Here is a 10,626-nt window from a genome sequence, read left to right as displayed (position 1 = left end):
AAGCTTCCATCTTCTTCTTCATCATCATGAGGTTCTTGTTCCATTGGAAGAAGTGCACCAACACCCATGGTCAAGATATCTTGAGAAGAATCTTCTTCACCTACATCACTTAGATCAACTTGCTCCCCATGGGAGCCATTAAATTCATCAAGCACCACGTCACAAGTTTCTACGACACATCCATTGGATTTGTTGTAGACTCTATAGGCGTGAGAGTTTGATCCATAGCCAACAAATATGCCCTCAATGGTTTTGGATTGAAATTTTCCTAACTGCTCTCTTTTGTTGAGGATGAAACATTTGCACCCAAATATACGAAAGTACTTGACATCCGGCTTGTTCCCAGTTAGGAGCTCATATGGAGTCTTTTCCAATATAGTGCAGAGGACGACCCGGTTTGATGCATGGCATGCGGTGTTGACAGCTGTCGGTGTCAAAACTGGCGGATCTCGGGTAGGGGGTCCCGAACTATGCATCTAAGGTCGATGGTAACAGGAGACAGGGGACACGATGTTTACCCAGGTTCGGGCCCTCTCTATGGAGGTAATACCCTACTTCTTGCTTGATTGATCTTGATGGATATGAGTATTACAAGAGTTGATCTACCACGAGATCGTAATGGCTAAACCCTAAAAATCTAGCCTGTATGACTAAGGTAATGAGTATCTCCCCTTCCGGACTAAGTCCTCCAGTTTATATAGACATCGGGAGGATCTAGGGTTACACAAGGTCGGTTACAAAGGAAAAGAATCTACATATTCAGTCGCCAAGCTTGCCTTCCACGCCAAGGAGAGTCCCATCCGGACACGGGTGCAGTCTTCGGCCTTCATGTCTTCACAGCCCATCAGTCCGGCCCATGGCTAGTAGGCCGGATGCCCGAGGACCCCTTAGTCCAGGACTCCCTCAGTAGCTCCTGAACCTGGCTTCAATGACGAGGAGTCCGGCGTGCAGATTTGCCTTCGGCATTGCAAGGCGGGTTCCCTTCTTTCCGAACTCCAAGATAGTCTCCGGACGTGATGATTGTATCCGGACCTGTAACACACACCACACACAACCGCAGAGAGAACATAATATTCCACGGGTCCAATCCGCTGACATCTTTTTACAATGTGACATGCCCGGTCATAATTTCGGACCGTTGTTTCGCCTGCGGCCCGCGTTCCGAAACGTGGTTGTCATTGACACGTCTTACCCAAGCAGAGATCGTGTTCCCTTATTAAGGGATTCTTTTATCGACACGAATGTGGGTAACCCAACCATCCTTAGGGTACCACTTCTTGGGAATAGGCAAATTTTAAGGCCCGGGAGAAGGCGCTCGATATTCTCGGCCTTTATAAAGGGGTACAGACCCGCCTTTCCTCTCCATGCTTGCTCCTTCCTTGACTCTTACTACCTCGAGTTCCAACACCCAGGTTTCACCCTCCGTAAGCCTCAGTCATGTCCGGACCCAGCCATCAAGGCCGGTGGGTGGCTTCTTCTGTTATAGAGGAGGATATCGCAAAGCTTCGGGCGACAAGATATCTGACCGCAGAAATCCTCCATCGGCTTCCAGCGGAGGGGCAGGTTATCCCTACCCCCAGATCCGGTGAGAGGGCGTGTTCGTTTCCCACTTCCTCCAAGGGTTAGGGTTCGCCTTCAATCCCTTCGTCCGGGGGCTCATGTTCTATTACGGGTTAGATTTTCACAATCTCGCCCCGAACTTTGCTCTTCTCATCTCGGCGTTTATCGTCACGTGCGAAGCCTTCCTCCGAACTCCTCCACACTTCGGCTTATGGCTCAGGACATTCACTGTGAAACCGCAAATGATAGAAGGGGAGCAGGCGGAATGCGGTGGTGCCTTAGTGAGCAAGCTTACCAACGCTGTTTGGCTAAAAGGATCTTTCAAAGAATCTTCCGACTTATGGCAGCAGGATTGGTTCTATATCACCGAGCCCCGTGGTTCCAAGTGGGTAGCTGCGCCTGCGTTTCGATCCAGCCCCCCAATTCAGCTTGCATCATGGATTAATAAGGGGTTGGACTAGGGATCAGTTGATGAGGTGCGTACTCTGCAAAGTCGCATCCGAAGCCTCATTGAAAAGGATATCAACATTGCCAATGTTATTCAGGTAATGCTAGTCCGCCGGACCCTGCCGTGCCAGCGACAACCTCTCCGCCTGTGGGAGTTTAACCCAGAAGGGCCACGGACTCTTCGGCACTACGCACGAAGGAATGTGGGAATTATTCTTCAGGAGACGAAAGCAATGGCCGGACACCACCGAGGATACTGGCCTAGACTGTAACCATCCGGACACCCCGGTAAGTACTCGTTCGCGGAACACCTCATAATCAGATATTCTGTGGCACGACACTGAGCAAACCATCTTCTTCCAGGGATGGATAAAGAAAGCAGAATAGATTAGGTGTCCGTCTCCTCTTCCCGAAGACTCAGGGGACCCCGTGTTAACAAGGATGCTGGCACCGAAACCGTACCAGGCGCCGGCAGGGGAGGGCAAGGTGGAGAGTGAGAAGACCCGGGGTGACCTTCGTTCCGGAGGTAAATTAGATACTGAGTCTGGAGAAATCGACATTTCCTTGCCTGAAGACGAAGGTGAAAGAGAAGCCAGTATCCCTTCTCCATTCAGGAGGAAAAGGACCGCCTCCGAAGGTTGGGAGGGGCGGTCTCGTAAGAGAGGCAAGATGCCACCGTCGAGCAGCTCGGGATTGGAAGGCGATGCCAGTGAACAGCTCCATCATGAGGACAATCCCTCAACCAAACCGTAAGTGAATCCGGGGTACTTTGATAGCGTCCCGCTTCTTTCCTGTTACCGAAGAGATACGTAACGCGCCTGTGTATTTTTCAGTCCGGCACAGAGTTCTTCTGGGCACTCCTCTTCTTCGGGAGATATCCTCCCAGAGATGATGGAAAGCGAGACGCCTCCCCTGACCTCCTCGCCCAATAAGGCGGATGACTCTGAAGTGTCATCTCGGAGGGTTATTCTTGATCAACAAGCGGTGCAGGGGATGAAGGAGGCAGTACCCGAAGGTGGACCTCCAATCGTTCGGGATTCGGGGGCCAATAATGAAGGCCCCGGACTGTCCGGTTTTCAGCCAACGATGATTCTGGAGACGGGTGAACGAGTTCCTTCAAAGGATGGTTGTGCTCCCAGAGCGGCTTCCGGAGACCCGGCAACACCGGATATATTGCGGGATATGCTGCGAAAAGCATCTGTCTCGGAGGAACAACGTACCTTGATGGGTATGGTGGTTGAGAAGATTCTGTCCGCGAAGAGAGGATTGAATGAAGCCTTCATGAGCCTGCTAAGAGGCTTCGAGGTTTGTAATATAATGTTTTCAACTATATTTTATTTACAAAGATGCACCTGTGTATAGGTAGTAGCCCCTGAGACTCGGGTTGGCTCCCTATGGGAGGCGAATGGAGGATCAAGAAGAAATACTCAAGGACTAATCTGATTAACTGAAACACATGCCGCTTCCCCCCTGGCTACTTCCCAGACTATGGATATTGCCGAGCTGCAGCAGAAGGCAGGGGATGACATTGCGTTAATCAATATGTGCCTTGACGAGTCACAAGGTATGTATTTGGGGCAATCCCTTCACATACATTTTTGTTATATAAGCATGATGCTGAAGGTTATATACTGGAATATGCATGACTGCAGATGGTGCTACCGCCGTTGAAATTCTTCAGGCGGAGCAGGCCCGGGCCAAGGAGCAGGCCCGGTTTAGTAATGCGGCTGCCGAGAAGGCATCGGCTGAGTTAAAAGCCGAACAAGCTGCTCGGCGCCAAGACAAGGAGAAGATATACACGATGGCGCTCGAATTAAAAAATGCTGCTAGCCGCTGTGAACTTCTTGAGAAGGAAAATGAAGCCAAAACGGCTGAACTTGACAAGGCCTTACAAGAGGCGAGAGAAGCGCGGTCTGAATCCAGAGCAGCCCGTGAGGAGATCCGGCAAGCTGGGGAGATTGCGGCCGGTAAGCCCTTTTTGCTACAGTAAGTTCGGCGATCCAAACTATGCTCAGCTTAACCAAGTGTGGAGTTCTCCGGACGAGTTTTTAGACTTGCCGAAGAGTTCTTCTGATGCGGCACAGTTTTATCAAGCGCGAGAGGGGTATGCAACGGAGAAGCTTTTCTGGTCACAATTTGGTGCGTCGACGCGCCCTCTGCTGCTGAATGAACAGATGTCTCAATGGGCCGAGCTTCATAGGATATCCAGCACTGCTATGAAGAACGTCATAATCCGGCTGTGGCCGACTGAGCCTGTTCCGAATAACTACTTCGGCTTGGTGCAGTGGCTCGTTGATGTGGTGCCACGTATCGACGCTGTGAAGCGGTCTGCGTGCATTGAGGGTGCACGGATGGCCTTTGCCCGTGTCAAGACATTCTGGGGGAGGATGAAGGCCATTGATGTTGCGGCGAAGAGTCCACCCAAGGGCAAGGACCGTTACGAACTGGAGCATTATTTTGATGACGTCCTGGAGGCCGCCCGCTTGATAGAGGGTCAATGCTCGAAAGACATAATGTTCGAGTGAGGTGTATGAGAATTGTAAAAGACAATTTTATAGTTAATCTATTTTTATATGTTGCTCGAAAGCTTGTGTTCCTCCTGTGCGGACGTTTTAATATAATCTGAAAGTTTTCCAGTCGTCGGCTTCAGCCCCCTCGTAGGGAGTACGGGGGTGTTCGGAAAAGCATTTGATCACTCTTGACCCAACGTCTTAGTCCGCGAAGGAGGTGATAATGCGGCGAACCATGCAATCAGACTATAGGGTGTTAACACTTTCACTTAGCCATAGGAGTTTTATAGGGGGGACTACGATATAGCCCCTGGCATGCGTACGACTTATTCCAATATGGTGCGTTACATATATGACCCGAAAAAAGGTCCTTCGTGTGACACGGAGGGAATCACGACAGATTCTAATAAGTCATCGAGTGGTTGACCAGCTCTCGCAGCATCATGACAGTCGGTTTTCGGCTTTCTCTATTGAGGTGCTTGGCCAGATGAACCGGAAGCACAATCGCAGTAGTTCTCCCTTTACTACCCTAGCCGATAGAGCGGAACGTAAGGTAGCAAGCACAGGAGCCAGGCAACCCAACCATTGACCCAAGACATGATCCGGAGCTGATGCATATAAGGCCAAACTTGCGACGCCGAAGTACGCTGTAAAGATGTTCGGACTTTGTTGGCAACTCATTTGTTCCCATACCGAGCCCCCGACAGGTTATGCCGAGGTATATCTATGAAACAACCATAGGAGCTATATTCATTGGCGAAAATACACGAATGATTAATTCCGATAATGTTTACTGGGACCTGAGCGATATGCCAATGATTACTTTATATATATAAAGACCACAACCCCGGCTATTTGACATGCCCGGGGTCGAAGGCAGAGGAAAAAGGCATATTACAGGCTCGAAATAAAGAGTGCGGTCTACAAAAAGTTATCTTGGACCTCCTGTCGCACGTCTGCGTCGCCTGTCCTCGGCGAGGGGAATCCTTGACGGAGGTAGCCCCTTAGGTGAGTGTACGGATCCGAACTCCGATGGAGTCAGTTTAGATGCTTGTCCTTTGCGTCACCTATTTAAGAGATAATGAAGAAAGAAGTAAAAAGAAAGTAGATAAAAAATGTTAATAGAATGCTTGCGGGCTTGTCCGTATTGTGCTTCCGCCAATGCCCATGGTATCTTGAGTGCGTAGTGATGTATGCACGGTACAAATTTTGCGTGTATATGAGGTGGGAGGCGGAAGCCGAACTGCTACTTCCGCTCCAGGGTTGATCGATCCTCGGGGGGAAATTGCTTCTGACCCCCAGTGTTTGGTTGGTGAATCTCTCCGTTGTCCCTATCGCCTGGCGGCCTCCTCCCCTTGTGTTCGGCGTTAAGCTTGCCGGCCTGCTTGAAGACCCAACAATTTCTGTTGGTATGATTAGCTGGTTTATCGGGGTGGCCGTGAATCTGGCAGGGTTGGTCCAATATCCTGTCTAGGTTGGATGGTCCGTCTCAGTTCGCCTTGAGTGGCTTTTTCCGTTGACCGGGTTTGTGATTGCTGAATCCGGTGTTGACCGCTGTGTCGCGTGATCTTTCATTATCATCGCGACTGTTGTGTTTGCTTCGTCGTGGTTTGCCATTGCCGTCTCGGACTTCGGAAGTGCCCGGGTCGCTGGTGCTGTTGCTTCTACGAGCGAGCCAACTGTTTTCTCCCGCGCAAAAGCGAGTCATTAGAGCGGTAAGGGCTGTCATGGATTTAGGTCCCTCTTGACCGAGGTGGCGTGCAAGCCATTCATCCCGGACGCTGTGTTTGAAGGCCACGAGGGCTTCCGCGTCCGGACAATCGGCGATTTGGTTCTTTTTTACTAAGAACCTAGTCCAGAGCTTTCTGGCTGACTCTCCAGGCTGCTGGACAATGTGACTTAAGTCATCGATGTCCGGTGGCTGGACATACGTTCCTTGGAAGTTGTCGCAAAAGGCATCTTCCAAATTTTCCCAGCTGCCAATAGAATTCTCAGGCAGACTGTTTAACCAGTAACGAGCTGGTCCTTTGAGTTTTAGTGGTAGGTATTTGATGGCATGAAGGTCATCTCCGCGGGCCATGTGGATATGGAGGAGGAAGTCCTTGATCCATACCGCGGGATCCGTTGTTCCGTCGTATGATTCGATATTCATGGGTTTGAACCCGTCTGGGAATTCATGCTCCATTACTTCGTTTGTGAAGCAAAGAGGGTGTGCGGCGCCTCTATGCTGGGCCACACTGCGGCGTACCTCCGATGGAGTCCATTTGCTGTTTTCTGCCTGGGCGTGGCTAAGTTTGTCGCGTCCGAATAGGTAGCCGTCGTCGTGTGTCGCGGCACGTCCTCGCGATCCGTAGACCGATCTTGCGTGTCCTGCTCTACTGTCCAAGTCCTGTCGAAGGTTGTATGTACAACCCCGAGCTGCTTTATTATTGCCTTTTACAACAAGGTGGGGCGGTCTGGTGTTCGGCTTGGGTTGCCGCTTTATCCGGACCAAGTTGTGGTCGGCCTGCCGCATTGTGCGATGATGGTAGGAGCTCCAGCGCCTCGTCATCGAACTGAGGTAGCAATCTACGCTTCGGGTAGCTTTTGGCTGGCACTACTAGGAAAAGGCCTGCTAGCGGCGCACCTGTTTTGCCTACTAATGGCGCACTACAGGTGCGCCACTAGCATCACGCCATTAGAATTTTTTACTAATGGCGCACCACAGGTGCGCCATTAGTATCTGGTATACTAATGGCGCACCAGGCAGTGCGCCATTAGTACATCACGTGGTGCACCATTACTATCTGACTTAGTAATGGCGCACCACATAGAAGTGCGCCATTACTAACATTTTTTTTCAAAAAAAATTCAGAAATATTTTTTTCAATAATTTTTCGTTTTTTTCTTAATCTCGGGTCACTATGGCTTAATCTCAGGTCAATATGCTTAATCTCAAGTCAAATCGCACTCCGTGGTCGAACTTCCTGAAAGGTCACCCATCCTCACACTACTCTAGCCCAAGCACGCTTAACTTCAAAGTTCTATCCAACCCCAGCACCAGCTCACTTAACAGGCACTTGTTGATATATCTAGCATATCAATCCTATTAAACCTTGTTGATGTCTAGGACTTTGTTCATGTTCATGAGTGTGATGAAATTTTGAAAAAAGATTTCAAACTTCCGTTCATATTACGTATCATATTTTGAACATTTTTCCAAAAAACAAATTGAAACTATTTTTTTTCTGTTAGTGGTGGCGCACCTAGCAAATGGTGCGCCACTAGTAAGTTTGAATTTTTTCCATTTTTCCCCCTCGAGATCTTAAAAGTCCTGTATTTTTTTCTGTTAGGTTTTTGGGGATTCTAAAAATGTTCAACGGGGTTCCCCCAGTTGAATTCGGATGTATCTTTTCGAGTAGATGATTTTTCATATAAAAAACTTTTTAATCCGAGTTCGTATGCAAAAGTTATGCCCATTTTACAAATTCCAGAGAGATTTTGCAAATAAAGTCGAAATTCATATTTGTAAATTTTCCCAACAACTAGACCACATATCACATGGGAAACTTATTTTATTTTATTTTTTGACATTTCCATCATTTTCTTTTATTTTTTCTAAAACTGAAAAGGCGGTCCACGAGGGGGGGTGCATTCGGTGGAATTTTTGGGCAAAGTTAGTAATGGCGCACCGCGGGTGTGGTGCGCCATTAATAACTTTGAAAAAAAATAAAAAAAATTTGTTAGTAGTGGCACACCGAGGGTGTGGTGCGCCATTACTAGTTTTGAAAAATAAAATTAAAAAAATTTGTTAGTAGTGGCGCACCGAGGGTGTGGTGCGCCATTATACTAGTTAAACTAGTAATGGAGCACTATCCCCTGGTGCGCCATTACTAGTTAAAAAAAATAAAAAAAATTTGTTAGTAGTGGCGCACCGTGGATGTGGTGCGCCATTAGTATTTGGACACTAATGGCGTACCAACACATGGTGCGCCATTAGTATATAGTAGTGGCGCACCACATGTGTGGTGCGCCATTAGTGTCCATATTATCTATAGCCCTTTTCCTAGTAGTGTGGGCCACCAAGGCCGTATTCTTTGGCGGCCAGGACTTCGGTCCATCTATCATTGAGCAGATCTTGGTCCACTTGAAGCTGCAGCTACTTCTTTTTCAGGCTTCTTGCAGTTGCTATTAGTCGGCGTTTGAAGCGCTCCTGCTCGAGAGGTTCCTCGGGCACGATAAAATCCTCGTTGCCGAGGCTTTTGATACGTCTCCAACGTATCTATATTTTTTGATTGTTCCATGCTATTATATTATCTGTTTTGGATGTTTATGGGCTTTATTAAACACTTTTATATTATTTTTGGGACTAACCTATTAACCCAAAGCCCAGTGCCAGTTTCTGTTTTTTCCCTTGTTTCAGTGTTTCGCAGAAAAGGAATATCAAAAGGAGTCCAAACGGAATGAAACCTTCGGGAGAGTTATTTTTGGAACGGAAGCAATCCAGGAGACTTGGAGTACACGTCAGGGAATCAACGACGAGAGCACGAGGCAGGGGGCGCGCCCTCCACCCTCGTGGGCCCCTCGTGGCTCCACTGACCGACTTCTTTCGCCTATATATACCCATATACCCTAAAACCATCGGGGAACATAATAGATCGGGAGTTCCGCCGCCGCAAGCCTCTGTAGCCACCAAAAACCAATCGGGACCCTGTTCCGGCACCCTGCCGGAGGGGAGATCCCTCACCGGTGGCCATCTTCATCATCCCAGCGCTCTCCATGACGAGGAGGGAGTAGTTCACCCTCGGGGCTGAGGGTATGTACCAGTAGCTATGTGTTTGATCTCTCTCTCTCTCTCTCTCTCTCTCTCTCGTGTTCTTGATTCGGAACGATCTTGATGTATCGTGAGCTTTGCTATTATAGTTGGATCTTATGATGTTTCTCCCCCTCTACTCTCTTGTAATGGATTGAGTTTTCCCTTTGAAGTTATCTTATCGGATTGAGTCTTTAAGGATTTGAGAACACTTGATGTATGTCTTGCATGTGCTTATCTGTGGTGACAATGGGATATTCACGTGATCCACTTGATGTATGTTTTGGTGATCAACTTGCGGGTTCCGCTCGTGAACTTATGCATAGGGGTTGGCACACGTTTTCGTCTTGATTCTCCGGTAGAAACTTTGGGGCACTCTTTGAAGTTCTATGTGTTGGTTGAATAGATGAACCTGAGATTGTTTGATGCATATCGTATAATCATACCCACGGATACTTGAGGCGACATTGAAGTATCTAGGTGACATTAGGGTTTTGGTTGATTTGTGTCTTAAGGTGTTATTCTAGTACGAACTCTATGATAGATCGATCCGAAAGAATAACTTTGAGGTGGTTTCGTACCCTACAATAATCTCTTCGTTTGTTCTCCGCTATTAGTGACTTTGGAGTGACTCTTTGTTGCATGTTGAGGGATAGTTATGCGATCCAACTATGTTATTATTGTTGAGAGAACTTGCACTAGTGAAAGTATGAACCCTAGGCCTTGTTTCAACACATTGCAATACCGTTTGTGCTCACTTTTATCATTAGTTACCTTGCTGGTTTTATATTTTCAGATTACAAAAACCTATATCTATCATCTATATTGCACTTGTATCACCATCTCTTCGCCGAACTAGTGCACCTATACAATTTACCATTGTATTGGGTGTGCTGGGGACACAAGAGACTCTTTGTTATTTGGTATCAGGGTTGTTTGAGAGAGACCATATTCAACCTACGCCTCCCATGGATTGATAAACCTTAGGTCATCCACTTGAGGGAAATTTGCTATTGTCCTACAAACCTCTGCACTTGGAGGCCCAACAATGTCTACAAGAAGAAGGTTGTGTAGTAGACATCAGCTTTCCTCTTCCTCGGAGAGCGGAAGATAGTTACCGTCCTCCGAGTCTTCGTGTATGGCCTATTCATCCTGTTCGGAGGTTGCTCCAACAGGGTCTTCCTTGTCTTCGGCATAGTCTGGAGTATTGTTTTCTCCGGTGCCGGTGTTGTTGTCTTTTGTACGATGTGACTTAGAGCGGCGGCGCTGATGCCGGCGACTGGGCTTTGTCTCAGCAGGTTTGTCTTCAGCTGGATC

This window comes from Aegilops tauschii, chromosome 2, assembly GCF_002575655.3.
Source record: "Aegilops tauschii subsp. strangulata cultivar AL8/78 chromosome 2, Aet v6.0, whole genome shotgun sequence".
In the NCBI taxonomy this organism is placed as follows: Eukaryota; Viridiplantae; Streptophyta; class Magnoliopsida; order Poales; family Poaceae; genus Aegilops; species Aegilops tauschii.
This window is presented reverse-complemented; position numbering follows the sequence as displayed.